At 42.3% G+C, this 22,897-nt stretch overlaps 1 protein-coding gene across 2 annotated transcripts in view; it reads left to right on the top strand.

Moving 5' to 3' along the window:
* The window catches only part of LOC124805175 (ankyrin repeat and death domain-containing protein 1A-like), a 683,180-nt gene that overhangs the window by 391,586 nt on the left and 268,697 nt on the right, over window positions 1-22,897 (top strand). The gene's annotated exons all lie outside the window — the stretch shown is intronic.

Here is a 22,897-nt window from a genome sequence, read left to right as displayed (position 1 = left end):
ATAGTCATGGGCGACTGGAATGCAGTTGTAGGGGAAGGAGTAGAAGAAAGGTTACAGGAGAATATGGGCTTGGGACAAGCAATGAAAGAGGAGAAAGACTAATTGAATTCTGTAACAAGTTTCAGTTAGTAATAGCGAATACCCTGTTCAAGAATCACAAGAGGAGGAGGTATACTTGGAAAAGGCCGGGAGATACGGGAAGATTTCAATTACATTACATCATGGTCAGACAGAGATTCCGAAATCATATACTGGATTGTAAGGCGTACCCAGGAGCAGATATAGACTCGGATCACAATATAGTAGTGATGAAGAGTAGGCTGAAGTTCAAGACATTAGTCAGGAAGAATCAATACGCAAAGAAGTGGGATACGGAAGTACTAAGGAATGACGAGATACGTTTGAAGTTCTCTAACATACAGCAATAAGGAATAGCGCAGTAGGCAGTACAGTTGAAGAGGAATGGACATCTCTAAAAAGGGCCATCGCAGAAGCTGGGAAGAAAAACATAGGTACAAAGAAGGTAGCTGCGAAGAAACCGTGGGTAACAGAAGAAATACTTCAGTTGATTGATGAAAGGAGGAAGTACAAACAAGTTCCGGGAAAATTAGGAATACAGAAATACAAGTCGCTGAGGAATGAAATAAATAGGAAGTGCAGGGAAGCTAAGACGAAATGGCTGCAGCAAAAATGTGAAGACATCGAAAAAGATATGATTGTCGGAAGGACAGACTCAGCATACAGGAAAGTCAAAACATCCTTTGGTGACATTAGATGGCTCTGAGCACTATGGTACTTAACATCTATGGTCATCAGTCCCCTAGAACCTAGATCTACTTAAACCTAAGGACATCACACAACACCCAGTCATCACGAGGCAGGGAAAATCCCTGACCCCGCCGGTAATCGAACCCGGGAACCCGGGCGCGGAAAGCGAGAACGCTACCGCTCGACCACGAGCTGTGGATAGGTGACATTAAAAGCAACGGTGGTAACATTAAGAGTGCAACGGGAATTCCACTGTTAAATGCAGAGGAGAGAGCAGATAGGTGGAAAGAATACATTGAAAGCCTCTATGAGGGTGAAGATTTGTCTGATGTGATACAAGAAGAAACAGGAGTCGATTTCGAAGAGATAGGGGATCCAGTATTAGAATCGGAATTTAAAAGAGCTTTGGAGGACTTACGGTCAAATAAGGCAGAAGGGATAGATAACATTTCCTCAGAATTTCTAAAATCACTGGGGGAAGTGGCAACAAAACGACTATTCACGTTGGTGTGTAGAATATATGAGTCTGGCGACATACCATCTGACTTTCGGAAAAGCATCATCCACACAATTCCGAAGACGGCAAGAGCTGACAAGTGCGAGAATTATCGCATAATCAGCTTAACAGTTCAGGCATCGAAGCTGCTTACAAGAATAATATACAGAAGAATGGAAAAGAAAACTGAGAATGCGCTAGGTGACGATCAGTTTGGCTTTAGGAAAAGTAAAGGGACGAGAGAGGCAATTCTGACGTTACGGCTAATAATGGAAGCAAGGCTAAAGAAACATCAAGGCACTTTCATAGGATTTGTCGACCTGGAAAAAGCGTTCGACATTATAAAATGGTGCAAGCTGTTCGAGATTCTGAAAAAATTAGGGGTAAGCTATAGGGAGAGACGGGTATATACAATATGTACAACAACCAAGAGGGAATAATAAGAGTGGACGATCAAGAACGAAGTGCTCGTATAAAGAAGGGTGTAAGACAAGGCTGTAGCCTTTCGCGCCTACTCTTCAATCTGTACATCGAGGAAGCAATGATGGAAATAAAAGAAAGGTTCAGGAGTGGAATTAAAATACAAGGCGAAAGGATATCAATGATACGATTCGCTGATGACATTGCTATCCTGAGTGAAAGTGAAGAAGAATTGAATGATCTGCTGAACGGAATGAACAGTCTAATGAGTACACAGTATGGTTTGAGAGTAAATCGGAGAAAGACGAAGGTAATGAGAAGTAGTAGAAATGAGAACAGCAAGACACTTAACATCAGGATTGATGGTCACGAAGTCAATGAAGCTAAGGAATTCTGCTACCTAGGCAGTAAAATAACCAATGACGGACAGAGCAAGGAGGACATCAAAAGCAGACTCGCTATGGCAAAAAAGGCATTTCTGGCCAAGAGAAGTCTACTAATATCAAATACTGGCCTTAATTTGAGGAAGAAATTTCTGAGGATATACGTCTGGAGTACAGCATTGTATGATAGTGAAACATGGACTGTGGGAAAACCGGAACAGAAAAGAATCGAAGCATTTGAGATGTGGTGCTATAGACGAATGTTGAAAATTAGGTGGACTGATAAGGTAAGGAATGAGGAGGTTTTACGCAAAATCGGAGAGGAAAGGAATATGTGGAAAACACTGATAAGAAGAAGGGACAGGATGATAGGACATCTGCTAAGACATGAGGGAATGACTTCCATGGTACTAGAGGGAGCTGTAGAGGGCAAAAACTGTAGAGGAAGACAGAGATTGGAATATGTCAAGCAAATAACTGAAATAACTGAGGACGTATGTTGCAAGTGCTACTCTGAGATGAAGAGGTTAGCACAGGAAAGGAATTCGTGGCGTGCCGCATCAAACCAGTCAGTAGACCAAAAAAAAAATTTGACTCACCACGTTCAGGAAGACATTCGGGATTTGAAGAAGTTCGTTTAAATGCATTAACCCACAATGGTCCACATCAGTGTACTCGAGAAATGGCAAATATTATGGACTGTGATAAGCTCACCATCGTGCGACATTTTCATGCACTGGGGAAGGTTCAAAACTCGGATGTATGAGTATCCTACGCTGTAACCCAATCTTTCAAAAATGAATTGATGTCCATACGTGTATCTCTGCTTGCTCGTCATCAACTGGCTGGTGAACAACACCGACCATTCCTATCCTGTATCGTTACTGGTGACGAGAAATGGTGTCTTTACGCTAACATCAGGTAATGTTATGGATCTGGTGGAGCAGCGACAATGTGGTGAACTACGAATTGCTTCCCGGCGTTTAACCATCACTGCAGACGTTTATTGTCAACAACTGAGAGGTCTTGCAGGTGCAGTCCAAGAACATCGACCAGGACGACTGCGCGAACTGATGCTACTACACAATAACACCTGCCACCATTCTGCCACACTCACAATAAACACTAAGCAGTAGCTGGACTGGGAAGTCATGCCGCACCCACCTTATTCACCCGATCTCGCGCCTTCATATTTTCACCTTTTCCGCTCACTATCGAACAGCCTTCAGAGGCGCCTCCTTTCCGGATGGAAATGCACTCCAAACAAGGCTCGACCAGTTCTTCGTCTCAAAACCATATGATATCTTCAGCTGCGGAATCGAAAAGTTACTCCAGCGATGGTAAACTCTACAGGTTGTACGTATAGTCGGGGAACACTTTCAATTGTATATTGCACAAGAACTAAACATTGTACAGATGTCATACATATTTCATTTTGAAAAGGAACTCAGAAAGTTTTTTTTAATTTTTTTCTTTTTTTTACAAACATTCGATAAGTGAACCATGAGTGACCCGGCAGACGCCAATACGGTAATCGGATTCTTGCCATACCCGTCCCAGCATGGCATCGTCGACTGTGGCAGTCGCTTCCCGTATTCTCTCCCGGAGCTCTGCTACATTATGTGGTAGAGGCGGTACATACTCCACATCTTTAACGTGTCCCCACAGAAAAAAGTCTCACGGAGTGAGATCTGGTGATCAGGGAGGCCATTTCATGAAACAGCTGTCCCCTTCCGTAGCACGGACGATCCATCGATGCGGCAGCTCCGTGTTCATGTACCCACGATCTACGCTGTAGCGGTATACATGGAAAAAAAAAAAACTTTGAGTGTCTCTCTTCAAAATGACATATGTATGATATCTGTAGAATGCTTGGTTCTTCTGCAATAAATAATGGTACACGCTTTATTGTTGATCATTAAAGTCTCTATTATATATATCTTTGTGTTTGTTAAAATTATGGAAAAACACTACGGACTTAAACATAAACTCAATACAAATTACAGACTTGTTACTACATGAAAGTTTTTGTTATTATTATGTTGTTACGTAAGAAACAACTTTCCTAGCACAAGTTTCGTGATGTCAAGTTACTATTAATTTCTGCTTATAGTTTGTGATCTTATTAGTGCATATTTCTCGTCCTGGAGTGTAGTTAAATGATCTGCGTATCCATGTCCGATTTTCAGCCTTTTATGAACACATTTCGACTTAACACCTCACTTCCACTGGTCACTGTTTTTAATTTACTTATTTATTTTTTGCTCTCCCTCTCTCTCTCTCTATCTCTCTCTCTCTCTCTCTCTCTCTTTCCGCGTGTGTGTAGTATTTTTTTTGTTTTAGTTGTATTTAGTTTGTGTATGTTTTACATCTCAGATTGTTGTTGTTTTTGTGGCTAACAGGATCAGTGAGTTCTTACTTACCCTGATTTCGTTATTCATTACTTTCTTGTGATACACTCAGTCAAAAAAAAAAAAAGTCAGCTACTGAATCATGCAGTGCTACAGAGAAGACTTTGATGCATGGTTTAGCAGAGCAAGTTCCGAATGCTATTACGGCCGCACCTCATGGCTATCTTCAGATTCACTTTCATCAGTAAATTTATTTAAAAAAATCTAGGGTTAAGATTCATGATAGCACAATAGTTTTTCAAGGTAGCTTTTCACTCGTGGAGAACAACTGCGCTATTCAAATGATCGTTGATATCAAAATTGTTTATAGTTATGTTGCCAATTTTCATTGTGAAATCAACGTTCTTGTGTTCAGTGTTAAAACACATTCTCATATTTGTATATTGAAAAGTACCATGTTGGATATGTAAAATTTACGCTAAGGTGACAAAAGTCGTGGCATAACTACTAATATCGTGTGGGCCTCATTTTTCCCGTCGAAGTACAGCAACTCGACGTGGCACGGACTCAAAAAGTCGTTGGAAGTCTCCAGTAGAAATGCTGCGAAAGTGTTGCCGGTACAGGATTTTGTGTAGGAACTGGCCTCACGTTTACGTCCCAAAAATGTTCAATGGAATTAATGTTCATGTGGAATTATCCAGAAGGTTCTTAAAAAACAGTCGCGAACATATGTGGCCTAGTGACATGGCGCATTGTCATCGACAAAAGTACCTTCGTTGTTTAGCAACATGAAGTACTTGAATGGCTGATTATGGTCTCCACGTATCCGAACACAGCCGTTTCTTGTCGCTGATAGGTTCAGTTTGACCAGACGATCCAGTGCGCTCCACGCAAACGCAGCCGACACCATTATGGAGCCGCCACTAGCTTGCACAGTGCTTTGTTGAAAACTTGGGGCGGTGGCTTCGTGGGGTCTGCGGTACACTCGAACTCCACCATCAGCTCTCACAAACTGAAGTCGGGACTCATCTGAACAGGCCATGGTTTTCCAGTCGTCTAGAGTCTAACCGATATGGTTACCAGCCCAGGAGAAGCGCTGCAGGCGAAATCGTTCTACAAGCAAAGGCACTCGCGTCGGCCGTCTGCTGCCATAGCCCGTTAACTGCTAATTCCGCGGCACTGTTCTAACGGTCTCACATTCATTTCACGCAGTGTTGCTTGCCTCTTAACACAGACAAGTTCACGCAGACGCGGCTGCTCTCGGTTGTTAAGTGAAGGCGTTGTCCATAGTGAGACATACTGCTTGGAATTTGGTGTTCTCTGTACACTAGTGACACTTGTGATCTCGGAATATAGAATTCCCTAACGATATTCGAATGAAATGTCTCACGTGTTTCTCTCTATTTACCATTCCGCGTTCAGAGTCAGTTAATTGCCATCGTGCAACCATAATCCTTTTCAGATGAATCTCCAGGGTGCAGATGACAGCGCCGCACTGCCGTTTATGCAGGGTGTTTCAAAAATGACCGGTATATTTGAAACGGCAATAAAAACTAAACGAGCAGCGATAGAAATACACCGTTTGTTGCAATATGCTTGGGACCACAGTACATTTTCAGGCGGACAAACTTTCGAAATTACAGTAGTTACAGTTTTCAACAACAGATGGCGCTGCAAGTGATGTGAAAGATATAGAAGACAACGCAGTCTGTGGGTGCGCCATTCTGTACGTCGTCTTTCTGCTGTAAGCGTGTGCTGTTCACAACTTGCAAGTGTGCTGTAGACAACATGGTTTATTCCTTAGAACAGAGGATTTTTCTGGTGTTGGAATTCCATCGCCTAGAACACAGTGTTGTTGCAACAAGACGAAGTTTTCAACGGAGGTTTAATGTAACCAAAGGACCGAAAAGCGATACAATAAAGGATCTGTTTGAAAAATTTCAACGGATTGGGAACGTGACGGATGAACGTGCTGGAAAGGTAGGGCGACCGCGTACGGCAACCACAGAGGGCAACGCGCAGCTAGTGCAGTAGGTGATCCAACAGTGGCCTCGGGTTTCCGTTCGCCGTGTTGCAGCTGCGGTCCAAATGACGCCAACGTCCACGTATCGTCTCATGCGCCAGAGTTTACGCCTCTATCCATACAAAATTCAAACGCGGCAACCCCTCAGCGCCGCTACCATTGCTGCACGAGAGACATTCGCTAACGATATAATGCACAGGATTGATGACGGCGATATGCATGTGGGCAGCATTTGGTTTACTGACGAAGCTTATTTTTACCTGGACGGCTTCGTCATAAGCAGAACTGGTGCATATGGGGAACCGAAAAGCCCCATGTTGCAGTCCCATCGTTCCTGCATCCTCAAAAAGTACTGGTCTGGGCCGCCATTTCTTCCAAAGGAATCATTGGCCCATTTTTCAGATCCGAAACGATTACTGCATCACGCTATCTGGACATTCTTCGTGAATTTGTGGCGGTACAAACTGACTTAGACGACACTGCGAACACCTCTTGGTTTATGCAAGATGGTGCCCGGCCACATCGCACGGCCGACGTCTTTAATTTCCTGAATGAATATTTCGATGATCGTGTGATTGCTTTGGGCTATCCGAAACATACAGGAGGCGGCGTGGATTGGCCTCCCTATTCGCCAGACATGAATCCCTGTGACTTCTTTCTGTGGGGACACTTGAAAGACCAGGTGTACCGCCAGAATCCAGAAACAATTGAACAGCTGAAGCAGTACATCTCATCTGCATGTGAAACCATTCCGCCAGACACGTTGACAAAGGTTTCGGGTAATTTCACTCAGAGACTACGCCATATTATTGCTACGCATGGTGGATATGTGGAAAATATCGTACTATAGAGTTTCCCAGACCGCAGCGCCATCTGTTGTTGAAAATTGTAACTACTGTAATTTCGAAAGTTTGTCCGCCTGAAAATGTACTGTTGTCCCAAGCATATTGCAACAAACGGTGTATTTCTATCGCTGCCCGTTTAGTTTTTATTGCCGTTTTAAATATACCGGTCATTTTTGAAACACCCTGTATCTTGTGTATGCGGTACTACCGCCGTCTAACGTCGCCATCCCACGTCTTTTGTTACCTCAGTGTACTCGTACATTCATTCACGAGGTCCGCTGAGTTAAGAGTATGTTGGTAGGCCTCGAATTTTGTCCTACACTGCGGGAGGTGCATAAGCTCCAGTCAGTGTCAGTGCACAGGAATGGTTTGCTGTCGCGAATGTTTTCTCCTTTTTTAAAAAAATTTTCCGCGGCCTGCAGATAAGCGACGCAACGTATAGGCACGCCAGAGTTGTTTCACTGTGGAGGCAGGAAGCGCCTCTGTTTGCGTTCTGCCATTCATGCACGCATCCTTCCCGAGATGGCAGGAAATACCGGGGGAAGTCGTTCACAATGCAAAGGTTTTGTAAAATTTAGATTTACACGAGCGAGTTGAATATATTTTTCAGCTGTGTATGACGGATGGAATCACAATGCCATTGCTTACTTCCGAATCCCACGATTTTTTTAAATTAGCGACAGCTAATCCGGATTTGCTGCGAAGTACACTTCACAATGCGGAAGTAAACTTCAGTGAACAGCCTCCATATTCATGCTTCTTTGTTACAGCCTAACTTGACTTCCTAATTCTGTTTCAAAACCAAAGAGTAACTTTCAGCGTCTGAGGCTTACATGCGGATCAAACAAATCTCTCACCATTTTCTCTGATATAGTCGAGCATGCAGTAATAAAGGGTGGGCCTAGAGACCGCAAGGTCATGGAATCTAATCCCGGTCAGACACCATAATTTTTCAGTTCTTACACTAGCCTCCACATCTCAGTGATGTGAAGATATCCCAGGAACGACACGGGATTCGGATTACACTTTAAACTGTAGTTCCCGTTTCCCCAGTTGGATTACTGTGATGGGTTAAAGCATATATTCCCAGAACTCTTCTTTTGGCATGGAGTTTTATGATTTTCACATACGTCATTTATTAGTGCCTACGGATAACAGCTGTAACAGTAATTTATAAATTGTCAGTTCTGAAAGAAGGTTTTTGCAGTGCGTCGACAGTGACCCCGGATGGGCGCAAAAGATCGTACATTGCTGTCGAACAAGAAGTCTCAAAATAATACATATTTTAGGCTAATCTGTGTTCATTATTAGGACTATGATATTCGTTCTGCATTATTACAAGCTATTAACTATTAAGTAATCATACGTGTATTAGGTAGGTAAGGAACATAGAACGTGAAACCTTAGAAGCATTTGTGATGCAAATTTACCTTAGATTTGCGGAACATATTGACACTTTTCCTTGTGCGAAGCGCACGTCTTCTTCTGACAAGACCGGGGAGAATTATATGTTGACTTTTTCGGGTCGCAGCAGCACCGTTATCGACCGTGTGATTATATATGGGTTAAGAGCAAGCAGTCGCCGAAGTGGCGTCCTATTGAATGAACTGGTAAACAGCTTGTCTTGATCACGCACACTTTTACGCCTCACTATTACCGTTTTCGGCTACTGCCATCTTCAGATCATAGAATATTCTGATATAGTATCAACGTCAAACTAAACATGGAGGTACATAGTTAATGCTGGTGATCATGAGAATGCGTCTGGTATTTATACTAGTACGCAGAAACTGAGGCCAGCAGAGTGCACTATGACCTGAAGATGGCAGTAGCCGAAACCGGTAATAGTGAAATGTAAAAGATTGTGAGATCAAGACGGTCCTGTAAAATAAAATGCCAAAATATGATCACGGACTCATTTTCAGACTTAACGTCTTCAATTGATAAGGCGGCTAACAAGGGGAGGGTCCGATGTGTAGGGTACCGGGACTTTGAGCAAGCATTGCAAGGGTCTATATTGAAAATAAAGTGATACGTGTTTCGATTGAAACACTCCCTAATTTTAAAAAAATTCTAGGTCAAAGTTGATGGTGGCAAATCGTATTTTCAGTGCTGTACATCGAAAGATCGTCTAAATGTATCACAGCAGAGAAGAGAATTACGTATCGAGCGGATGCTATCAAAATTCAGGCATTGTTCTGTAACCATTTGTCCGCGCCTGTCTATATGCTTTTATACGCGTTACGCATCCAAAGTGGTATCTGGCAGGTCTGCTTTTAGCAACGCGGATCAGCTATGTTTCCCACGAACAATATACTTGGAAATATGTCAATGGAGCGATCTTTAGTTCGTGTATTGCGCATGGTGTGTGGAATGTTTATGTTTTGCCTGCTTCTATGATAAGTTTCACCACACTGTTTGCGAGAGCACTCAAGAACAGACGATCAGTTAGGATTACGCAACATGTTTTAGGTTTATTTTTGTAGTATGTATCACAATCAAAATAACTGTTAGAATATTATACCTACTTATTTGATTATTATTAATCACACCTCTCCATACTTTAACCAAACAAAAAGGCAAAGAAACATATTTCGATTATCAGATACACCGAAAAAATACTGAATTAAAAAAAGGGACTAAGAATCGAACGCGGACGAAGAGCTCGGTAGTCGACTGCCATGGGCGCCTTTTATTTATTTATTTTTTATATTTTCCTACTTATCTAACTAAATTCAATCATCAAATAAAATGCCCTACTTGGCGCAGACTACCATAGAAAAATGAACTATCACTCTTCAGGTGTTCCCCTAACTATTCCAAAAATCTCTCATGGCGATAAGACCCCTGGTGCTATAATTTTTATTATACTTGTTTATTTATTTTTTAAATTATTTGATTATAATTCATAACAACCCGATCACCGTTCTTGCTTTACCAGATGCGTAGAATGATGTGTACCCTGGCTACAGCACGAGAACACAAAAACGTTAATAATTAGAATACTATTAACTTTGAACCCAGTATTACACCAATAAAAAGTATTTGTTTCTAAACGATCTTTTGAATGCAGCATTGAAAATATGATTTTTCGTCATCGACTTCGATTTTTTCAAAAACTGTGTGGTGTCTAGCAAAAAGCCGAAATCGTATCTCTTTACAATATAGTTCGTCCTTTTAAAGCATGATCAAAATCGGTGACTTCTAAGTCAGACCCTTCCCTTGTAGGCATTCCTCTTGAGGGACTCACAGTCACGCTATACGAATTTGTTCATTTTTGCATTTGGTCTCTACCTCTAGTTCATTCCACAAAATGTGGGTCCCACGAATTGGAGAAAAAAATCTAAATCACAGAAGCTTTTCGTATGAAACTTGTGTGCGAAACATTGTATTTTCTAATGTACTGTCATTCAACACAAGCCAGCTTTTGATGTACCTACAAATGAGCACTTAAGATGTCAAGGATTTTCTGCCTCAAGTTGTTTATATGGAAGACTGTCTCCAGTTATCATAGTTTTTTCAACTGTATCTTGCATGCTCTATCATTTGTTCTGCTTGGGCACTCACTGAGGATCGCCTAAAAGCCTCAAGTTACCATAAACTTTTGTCTGAGTTCGCACTCACTTTCCACTTCTCACCAAAAGAGCACTTGTTCCGCATACTACAAGAATAGCTGAACCTCACAGAGCCGCTAGGAGAGTAATCATAAAGCACTGAGCCTCTTGGAGGGTAATCATAAGGTTTTAAATAATGACTCAAAAAAATAAAATTTCGTAATTCATTTTTGCTAGTTTTCAGGTACATGTTTTGTCTCTTGGTATACAGTGAAATCCTCAAGCCACCTTAACGTAGCACGCAGCTAGAATAACAAACCGTAGCTCATGGATAAAAAGAAGTTACTCGCTTTCTATGTTTGTAGGATAAAAACGCTGTAACAACCCATACTGCACACTGTGTGTCCCGGTGTCAGTGTTGGCAGAGGTACGGAACTGTACGCCACGGGAATGGTTTCAAAGCCCTTATAAGACACAGAAACGAGATCTCGCGGTCTTCCATTCGTCTCATTATAACTGTGTTGGTAGATGTCTTTCTACGAGGCGAGGAATTCCTCCTACAGAACATGGCTGTGGCTCTACTGAAAGCGGCGTTGCAGCGAGGCAAGCATCATGCACAGCTGTTCTGGACGGGGTACGGCTCTTCTTGAGCAGCAATACCTACAGTCCTGTGTCGCCAATTGTCCACGGGCCACGGAGGCATTATGCTGTAGCCACATCCGCACGCCTCCATAATTTCGCGCCCACGCTCAACTAGCCTCACAGAGAAATTAATTTGATTCACTTGCATTAAATGAGTAATCAACGATGTAGTTTGCATAAATTAACCTATCTTCCCACGGTCACACTGAAGGTCATAATATCACAGGCAGTTATTGTGTGATGGTACAAACGCCGGCTGGAGTGGCCGAGCGGTTCTAGCCGCTACAGTCTGGAACCACGCGACCGCTACGGGCGCAGGTTCAAATCCTGCCTCCGGCATGGAAGTGTGTGATGTCCTTAGGTTAGTTAGGTTTAAGTAGTTCTAAGTTCTAGGGGACTGATGACCTCAGCAGTTAAGTCCCATAGTGCTCAGAGCCGTTTGAACCATTTGATGGTATAAACTGAGGTGACAAAGTTCTGGGGTCAGCACATCAAGCAACTTGGCCTTGTGACATGGCGCATTATCTTGCTGAAAAATGCCGCTGCTGTCGGGAATCATGATCGTCATGAAGGGGTTTCCGTGGTGTCCAACCAGCGTACAATTCTCCTTGGCCGTGGCGGTTCCTTGAATGAGCTCCATTGGACGTTCTGCTGCCCACGTGAATGTTTCACATCTACATCTACATGATTACTCTGCAATTCACATTTAAGTGCTTGGCAGAGGGTTCATCGAACCACAATCATACTATCTCCTTACCATTCCACTCCCGAACAGCGCGCGGGAAAAACGAACACCTAAACCTTTCTGTTCGAGCTCTGGTTTCTCTTATTTTATTTTGATGATCATTCCTACCTATGTAGGTTGGGCTCAACAAAATATTTTCGCATTCGGAAGAGAAAGTTGATGATTGAAATTTCGTAAATAGATCTCGCCGCGACGAAAAACGTCTTTGCTTTAATGACTTCAATCCCAACTCGCGTATCATATCTGCCACACTCTCTCCCCTATCACGTGATAATACAAAACGAGCTGCCCTTTTTTGCACCCTTTCGATGTCCTCCGTCAATCGCATCTGGTAAGGAGCCCACACCGCTCAGCAATATTCTAACAGAGGACGAACGAGCGTAGTGTAAGCTGTCTCGTTAGTGGACTTGTTGAATCTTCTAAGTGTCCTGCTAATGAAACGCAACTTTTGGCTCGCTTTCTCCACAATATTATCTATGTGGTCTTTCCAACTAAAGTTGTTCGTAATTTTAACACCCAGATACTTAGTTGAATTGACAGCCTTGTGAATTGTACTATTTATCGAGTAATCGAATTCCAACGGATTTCTTTTGGAACTCATGTGGATCACCTCACACTTTTCGTTATTTAGCTTCGACTGCCACCTGCCACACCATACAGCAATCTTTTCTAAATCGCTTTGCAACTGATACTGGTCTTCGGATGACCTTACTAGACGGTAAATTAGAGCATCATATGCGAACAACCTAAGAGAACTGCTCAGATTGTCACTCAGGTCATTTATATAGATCAGGAACAGCAGAGGTCCCAGGACGCTTCCCTGGGTTCAAATGGTTCAAATGGCTCTGAGCACTATGGGACTCAACTGCTGAGGTCATTAGTCCCCTAGAACTTGGAACTAGTTAAACCTAACTAACCTAAGGACATCGCAAACATCCATGCCCGAGGCAGGATTCGAACCTGCGACCGTAGCGGTCTTGCGGTTCCAGACTGCAGCGCCTTTAACGCTTCCCTGGGGAACACCTGATATCACTCCAGTTTTACTCGATGATTTGCCTCCTATCACTACGAACTGCGACCTTCTTGACGGGAAAGCACGAACCCAGTCGCACAACTGAGACGATACCCCGTACGCTCGCAGCTTGCTTAGAAGTCGCTTGTGAGGAACGGTGTCAAAAGCTTTCCGGAAATATAGAAATACGGAATCAACTTGAGATCCCCTGTCGATAGCGGCATAATGGAGCGGCCACCAGCTTGTGTCCGTCCCGCAGGGCACGTATCAATGAGCTGTTCGCCTGGAAGACGAGGGATTCGCGCCCTCCCATCGGCATGATGAAGAAGGTATCGGGATTCATCAGATGATGCAACGCTCTGCCACTGCGCCAACTTACAGTGCCGAGGGTCACGTGCCCTATTTCAGTCGTGGTGTTAATGTCCACAGGATATTTTAAGAAACATTTCTTGCCGCCCAATTTACGTGAAAGAAACGGGAAGAAACCTTGAGAAAAAGATTCTGACATGTGATACAAATTGATGTCCTGTGCTCTTCGCAATGAATGTAGTGAGCGAGAGTGAATGGGGTAGAATGATCTTTCTGTGGGTACCGACTCGTCATCTCACAAAAAAAATAAAAAAATAAAAATGGATTAGAATTTTAACGTCCCGTCGAGACGAGATCACTAAAGAGAGCCGCTGCTAGAACATTACGCGTGTATGGAGTAAATGAACAGAAAATGGTCACCTGAAGCGGCTAACGTGTACAAGATCGTGCGATTGACCGTCGTGTGGATCGCTGCTTTCTTGTCTGCACGGCCACAATGGTCCGTGCAACTTCGTCGTCTACCTCGGCTTCACACTGGAGCTTCTGCAGCTCGCGGGTACTTCTGCGATCTGTTTCCCTATAGCGTTGACTTTCAGCACCGCAGTTGGTCTTGCTGTCCACTTTGTTTTGACATGACAACTTTTCACTCCACGGCACGCTTGTCCGACAAGTTCGCTGACATTCCAGGGTTCATTAGGTTAACAGTAATACTTGCGATACTCACAATATTTCACAGCACTACACGCTTTGCAAAATACCGTTACCACTAGACGCGAATTTAATTTCTGCCATCTGAATATGATACATGGAAATTAAAAATTAATGTAGCGATTAAAAATTTAATTAATGAGAATTACAGAGAACATAAAAGATGGTTCAAAAGTTTACTTAGTTTGTAGTTGTTTTGTATGGCTCTCCTTGGTCACACTGACAACATCTAAGCGATAATTTATTTCACGATCTTTTTGGAACCACCGACGTGAGCGCGTGTTTTGACAAAGTCTGTGATATAACCCTACAAAAAGAAATCCTTGGACGTTAGGATCGGGTGTGAGGACCGTAGATCTAGGTGACCAGTAGCAGAACACTGTGTAGTCACATCCAGTACAACTGATCCAATAGCTTAAGAGACGTTGATTTAAAAGTGTGCGAACCTTGTTTCGCAGATAGGGGGGGGGGGGGGGAGGACACATTTTGTTAAAAAATGTAATCTGCAGAATCCTGATGAAGCTGTTCCATGATTCGTTGGTTAAACATGTACAGGTAAGAGTTTATTGATGACAGAAAGTCAGTGGTTAAATTCTAAGACAAAGAATGTCTACTGTACGGAATATGCCACTTGCATTTACGACACAGAACTATACACTTATGTGTGCGCCGGCTTCCTGTTCACTGCGGCTTCGACATGATCAAAGTTCTGAACACTATTTTACATTACTGCCAATTCTCGTCGATGTATCACAATCCAATTAATAGTTCAAGCCGTTTGTAATCGATATATTCATTTTGAAATGCCCTCATTATGTAGTAAATTATACGAGTATTTGTGAAAGTATTCCGGCAAATGTTACGCGCAGGCTCATGAATGTCACACTCAATAACATAACCATACGTATTCAGATTTTTTTGATATGTCTCTGACAGATGTCGCTATTACTAGAAATTAATTGAACTTTAAACTGATCGTAACATCACCGTACAATATCTGTAGGGAAAATGCCGAACGTTTTTTATAATGTTACTTTTTAAATTTACAGACGTTTAGTCTGTATCTCGTGGAGTCTTCCTCTCCTCTGAGCCAAGTGGTTCTTGGAGGTTTCTGTGAATATGTCCTTCAGCATCCGTGGGAAATTCTTAAAATGATCAATGATGTCTAAACGGAGTTCTGTCAGCATATATTTTTATTTTGTATTAAAAAAATACACTGACAGAAAAAAGTCCGAGCGGTCTAAGGCGCTGCAGTCATGGACTGTGCGGCTGGTCCCGGCGAAGGTTCGAGTCCTCCCTTGGGCACGGCTGTGTGTGTGTGTGTGCGTGTGTGTTTATCCTTAGAATAATTTAGGTTAAGTAGTGTGTAAGCTTAGGGACTGATGACCTTAGCAGTTAAGTCCCATAAGATTCCACACACATTTGAACATTTTTTTTTTTTTTTTTTTTTTTTTTTAAGTCGTAGCACCAGGATGGAGTTGTGCGACATAAACGAAAGTTGGTAGGCGTGTATCTATACCTGAAAGATGATATCTAGTTCAGTTTCGCACCAGTCGCACAAGAGTGGCGCTAGTAGCATCAATAGGAGGATGCAAATTCCATTTAATTTAAATTGAAGCTATAAATATTATGAGAGTGAGCTACCTTTGAGATTGGACTTGATGAACTGATATTAGGCAATAATATCTTTAAGTCGACAAAGACGCCAATAAAAATCACCTCACTGAATTTGAAGAGGTCGTGTAACAGGGCTTCAAGAAACTGGATGTGCCTTCCATTATATTGCAGAAAGACTTGGCAGGGATGTAGCCACCGTAGATGATTGCTGGCGTTGGTGGTCTCGAGAAAGTACGATCGCAGGGAGACCGGGCTCCAGACAGCCACGTGGCACTACTGAAAGAGAAGACTATAGCATTCGGCCTTTGGCTCTGGCGCATCGTACTGCACCTGCACCAGCAATCTGAACAGCATTTGCCATCACAGTGTCACGACTAATTGTTGAAAATCGGTTACTTCGAGGACAGATCTGAGCCCGCAGCCCTGTAGCGTGCATTCCACTGGCCTCAAACCACCGCCATTTGCGACTTCAGTGATATCAAGCGAGAGCTCATTGGAGGGCATGTTGGAGGTCTGTTCCATTTTCTGATGACACCTGGTTCCGTCTCGGTGCCAGTCACACCCTAACTTCAAATTTGTACGTCAGTCTGGTGATTCGACCTGTTGTGGTGCCATTCATGAGTAACATTTCAGGGGGTGTTTACCAACTGGATAGCGCTCACTTACACACCGCTGTTGTAAAAAAAAAATGGTTCAAATGGCTCTGAGCACTATGGGGCTTAACAGCTATGGTCATCAGTCCCCTAGAACTTAGAACTACTTAAACCTAACTAACCTAAGGACATCACACAACACCCAGTCATCACGAGGCAGAGAAAATCCCTGACCCCGCTGGGAATCGAACCCGGGAACCCGGGCGTGAGAAGCGAGAACGCTACAGCTGGCGTGAGAAGCGAGAACGCTACAGCTGTTGTAACCCAACGTGCTCTACGGAGTGTCGACATGTCGCCTTAGCCTTTTCCATCACCAGACCTGTCTCCATTCGAGCACGTATGGGACATCATCGGATGACAACTCTAGCCTTATCCACAAACAGCATCAACCATTCGTGTACTGACCGACCAGGAGTGACAGGCACGGTGCTACATTACACAAATTGACATCTGGCACGTGTATAACACGATGCATATACATTTGCATGCTTGGATCGAACACTCTGGTGGTTAAACCGATTAGTAATGTATCAGGATTTCACATTTTCAGTAGCTTGTCCCGCGCTGACATTAATCTGTCATCTTGCAATGTTAATCACTTCAGTATCTCACCTGGACAAAAGTATCTACATTTATATTTTTTTAGGGTTGCGTTTTTTTCCTTCACTGTATTTCTTGATGAGCCTTCTCAAAAATGTTTCGTCGTTGTCAAGGTTTTCTGTCAGTTCTTTACAAACGCTAAATCTATCTTCTTCCCACTTTTCGCTCGTAAAACGACGACGTCACCTGCAAGTTCTATCACAGACGACGATTAGTGTGTGCCATATGCTTGATTTTTTAAATGTGAACGCTACCAGTTGAAATCGAAGGACTTTCTAGTTCATCGTCAAGCGATCTATTTCCATTATTTATTCGGGAGAAATAATCATAGTACGACCTTGAACTTGATCTGCGTAAGCGTGCTTGGAAAGTTCAGACGGTACTATATACTTTTTCCTACTTATAAACTAAAATCGCACGTTCCACTGTTACTAATGTAAAATATCTGCACAATTACAGATAGTAATTTTTTTTATGTCTTACGCTCAAATAACAATATATCGGAAACGAAACATTACCCATGGGAAACTAGTAGGACTTTGCTGTGCCACTTTATTAAAAAAAAGTACATAAACAGCACGTTCATTTACATTTTGAATAAATCGCGCATGTGCACCTTCGTCTACTACCATTAAAGAACAATATGCCGTTCCAACAACCACTGTTACCTCATATTCACAACAACGAACCTAATCCATGGCTCATTAGCGTAGGGACTGATATTCAACTCTAATTTTAACTTAGACAATATCAGTGGATTCTTAAAAGACCATCACTTGTTGACTGAATAGCTGACACGTGTGACTTTACAACACTCGTATCGACATCACATTTTCCTCGTTTATCACCTCAGTGACTCGTGGATGCATGTAATATTTATTATGTCGCCGTCCTAATTGAGTAATTAATCAGGTCGCACCTGATGAAGGTCTCGAGCTACGTGACCGAAATATCGTGCAAGTACGACGCTGATATCCGGCAGAACACCCGACAACCCAAGATGTCATTAGATCGCCGGGAAAGCCTGAAGAGTTACACAATGAAACAAATTAATTAAGACTGAGTTTTAATTATACGATTAATCTATGAATTAAAGTTTTTCATCGAAAACTGTCGTGGTTACCCCACTCGTACCTTTTTATATATGTAATGACGATTTTTACATAAACCCCTTGCTGTCAGCGCTTTACCTTTTGATGAAATAGGCACGTCTTATCCCTATAGTATTTCTTCTCTCAGTATGTTCATACGTATAAGATCCATTTGAAACTAATATAGCTTTTACAGAGTTTTTTCTGATATATCTTGCATCCGAAGTGACGGTAGGGATGTTTGAATATCTATTTGAACAAATCCACACAATCGACCAGGTTTCCATACATACATAAGTACATACACACACACTCACACACACACACACACACACACACACACACACACACACACGCACACTTCTTTACGCTTGGAGATACATTCGCCTCTCTCTCTCTCTCTCTCTCTCTCTCCCTCTCTCTCTCTCTCTCTCTCTCTCTCTCTCTCTCTGTGTGTGTGTGTGTGTCTGTGTGTGTGTATGTGTGTGTGTGTGTGTGTGTGTGTGTGTGTGTGTGTGTGCGCGTGTGTGTGTCGTTTGATACTCATGAATCGCCAGGTGACGAAGAGTTATAATGCCGCGCTTATCCGTCAGAGAACACGGACCCCGGATCAGCTTGCTATCCCTCGTCAAAGTGAGAGCCCCACTGTGCCCATACAGGTCGCCAAAGCAGAGCACCGAAAGCAACGCACACAAGCGACGAGATCCCTGAAAATCCTCGGATGCCCCACGGGTCCACCAGGATGGGAAGTTACGCCAGGACCGGGATTTCAGAGACTCTGAAAGAAATTCAATACCTACACAGAACGAGAAAATACGGTACCAATTTTCAGCAAAGGGCTAGAAAGTACGCATCCTTTTACAAATTACGAGCAGCAAATTTAGCAAGAAATTTTTTATTCGGAATTAGTCTGTCAGTAGGGATCATAGTTACATATCCATTACCACCCTCCTGCAGAACTGTGAACTGCTACGTTTCTTAAATAGTTGTTGATTTTAATTTCCTGTAGCGATGACAAAAGTTGCTTTTGTGTTGAAGACGATAAGTGTGAACATTAAAACGCAGCTCTGGGGAATAGTCGCGTGTCCACTAGCGTTTCAGGCGTCTCCGCCATTTGTTTAAGTTTACACTCGCTGGAGCCGACACACTCGCCCAGGAAGGAAATGCAAATTCTTACCGCCGCAGAGGGTTAGCTACGCTCAGGCTATTTTGAGGTCCGCCCGCCGTAATGAATATTTACGCACGTACGCCGGCGTTCTCCGCTAATGCCTGCGGCGCGGACCGTCTTCGCTGAACACAAATTTAATAACGCTTTCGTAAGGCAGATTTCCGGCTGCGCGCGCATTATTGCTTTAGGCAGTGCTGTCAGTGTGTATATTGCAAAACGGAAATTTTCGCTCGTACAGAGTAAAAACAGCTGCTCTTATCAGTATATAAAGTAACTCTGCAACACTGGTCAACCAGACGCTATACTGTTTCTATAGTTTTTGGAACTGTGGAGTGAATTTTGTTTAAAGTTTTCGCCTTTAGTCATGGAAACTGCTCCCGAACGAGGCATACTGCATGTAGAGCACTATTAAGCAAACATGAAGGAAGTTTATTAATTGATAAACAGTATTACTTATCTTAGAATTCAGAACACGCTACAGAGAAGATTAAAACTCTTCTCAGCGTGGTACTGTTTTTCAGTTTTCTTCCAGTAGTCGGTTATCGTAAATGGTGCCCTGTTTAGGTGTATTATCTCAAACATCTTTTCGTCCGTTGATCATATCACTGACGTTTTTAAAGATATCGAGTATTGGCAGGGGGCACGTAAACAGTAATAAATATATTTCCGTTGTTGTTGTTGTGGTCTTCAGTCCTCAGACTGGTTTGATGCAGCTCTCCATGCTACTCTATCCTGTGCAAACTCCTTCATCTCCCAGTACCTACTGCAACCTACATCCTTCTGAATCTGCTTTGTGTATTCATCTCTTGGTCTCCCTCTACGATTTTTACCCTCCACGGTGCCCTCCAATGCTAAATTTGTGATCCCTTGATGCCTCAACACATGTCCTACCAACCGATCCCTTCTTCTGGTCAAGTTGTGCCACAAACTCCTCTTCTCCCCAATTCTATTCAATACATCCTAATTAGTTATGTCATCTACCCATCTAATCTTCAGCATTCTTCTGTAGCACCACATTTCGAAAGCTTCTATTCTCTTCTTGTCCAAACTAGTTATCGTCCATGTTTCACTTCCATACATGGCTACACTCCATACAAATACTTTCAGAAACGACTTCCTGACGCTTAAATCTATACTCGGTGTTAACAAATTTCTCTTCTTCAGAAACGCTTTCCTTCCCATTGCCAGTCTGCATTTTATATCCTCTCTACTTCGACCATCATCAGTTATTTTGCTCCCTAAATAGCAAAACTCCTTTACTACTTTAAGTGTCTCATTTCCTAATCTAATTCCCTTTCCGTAACCTTCGTTATTACGATGTTACCACTATTACTCAACGTGAAAACAAAATTATCATCAATGTGGCAATAGATATTTTAGAGAAAAAGAGATAACTTGGAAATGGCGTACAATATGTCGCTGTGAACGAAAGTGACATTATCAGTAATGGTAACTATAATTAAATTATTATCTAACGAAAATGTGGAGAATAATGAAGAAACAGTGAGTACAAAAAAAGTCACGTGTATTAAATAATATAAATGTAAGAAAAGCGGCATTAGCACAGCAACACCATATCCACGGACATCTCTTGTTTGAAAAGATAAGTGATTAGTGGTCATTCCACAGGAACGTGTCTGCCATACGGAACAGTTTAGTGTAAATGTGTTTCTGAGGAGAGACTAGAGATAAATAAATGCAGGATACAGGTACGTAAATAATACGTCTATGGGGTCTCTGGGACACAGTTCACGTGTCTGCCACATGTTGGTGCTGCAGTCGCATAATATCATCAAACGACGCCCCCTCCCACTCCATCGTCCCCTCCCTACTCCTCCGCCTCATCTGCCTCCTACCCCACTCCTCCACCTCATCCTCCTGCTGCCAATTATAGCGCAGTATTAAAATGAAACCATCAATCAAAATAGAAGATGATGACACTAACCCAGCAGTGATAGAAATGACAACAAAAACACAAGCCACAACGCCCCTTACCCCACCCCCACCTTCTCTGGAGCCAATCACAGCACAATATTAAAATGATGTGTAAAAAAGACACATTCAAATATATTATCGAACCTTCACAGGCACCAACATCAAAGATATTCATGTAAAATATTTGCCTCTGAATTCCATGGACACACAGTCCGACCCCCGTAGCTGAGTGGTCAGCGTGACAGAATGTCAATCCTAAGGGCCCGGGTTCGATTCCCGATTGGGTAGGAGATTTTCTTCGCTCAGGGACTGGGTGTTGTGTTGTCCTAATCATCATCATTTTATCCCCATCGACGCGCAAGTCGCCGAAGTGGCGTCAAGTCGAAAGACGCACCCGGTGAACGGTCTACCCGAGGGGAGCCCCTAGTCACACGACATTTTGTGGACACACAAGAACACTGAAAATATTACCAAATATATTTTCATTAATGACTACAAAAACTCAATTAAGGACTAGCTCGCCAGATGCATCTGTGAATTTCATTCGGTGGTCTATACCATTTGCTATCGAGTACTAGAATAAGTATAAGACATTCTCTCCATAAATAGTTAAAAACCATCATTGGCTTCTACAATGAAATTGACGAATTAGTAACATGCATTTGTGAAACATGATCTGTCAAACCTGAAATAAAATCAACTGCTGATTTGTACTCGTCTTCGCCAATAGATGGTTGCACTAGTAATCATTCAGATTTCGATTGTTGTGCCATAGTGGAAGACACAACAGAGGCTACAGTTAATTATGTACCACACTGTGGTACCTGTTGGGAGTTACCATATACCTTACAAGTTTGAAGTGACCGCAAAAGTGCGTCAGTTAAGTCAGTAAAGTGTCTAAAACATAAATGTGAACTCTAAAATTTGTTGCATCCATGCTCAAACATATATGACTTAAGAAAAATAACGCACATTTGAAGGGTATGGGTAAAGATAATGGAAACAGTCAAATCTAAATTTTTCCAACCAAGTTCAGTAAGACAATAGTAACCTTCATCTAAGCTAGGTGGTGTAACGAGGTCATCTTATTGATGACAGATGGTAGCACGATGTTCATTTGTTTCTGTGGGAACTCACATACGCTGGTCAGAAACAATGGTAACCTACAAATTCAAAATGAAGGCAGCAGCAGATTGCAGTAAAGGAAGTTGTGATATTTTTGGAATTTCAAGTAAATTATGTAGTGATTCCAGTGATTTTGACTGTTTTGATGATGACGTTAATGATCCAGATTTCAATTTAAACGAGGAGCTGGAAGATTCTACTTATATTAATTCTACTGCAAGTCAAAGAAGTTTTGTTTCACACATCATGTTGTTATTAGCTGGTAACCATTATCTTTGTGCTAGATAGTCAGGCTACGTGTTTTATTTCTATATTCAAATTTTTTTACAAAGTATTGATACGAGGGTAGTCAACACGTCTTTTAATGCAACTACATTGTCCTCTGTAAATCATAGGATGTTTACAAAAAGAAATATTCTCGTATTTGTGGGTTACCCTCTATTCATCTTATC

This window comes from Schistocerca piceifrons, chromosome 7 (assembly GCF_021461385.2).
Source record: "Schistocerca piceifrons isolate TAMUIC-IGC-003096 chromosome 7, iqSchPice1.1, whole genome shotgun sequence".
NCBI classification, from domain to species: domain Eukaryota; kingdom Metazoa; phylum Arthropoda; class Insecta; order Orthoptera; family Acrididae; genus Schistocerca; species Schistocerca piceifrons.
The sequence above is the reverse complement of the archived record's forward strand: the minus strand, read 5'-3'. Positions and strand labels throughout refer to the sequence as shown.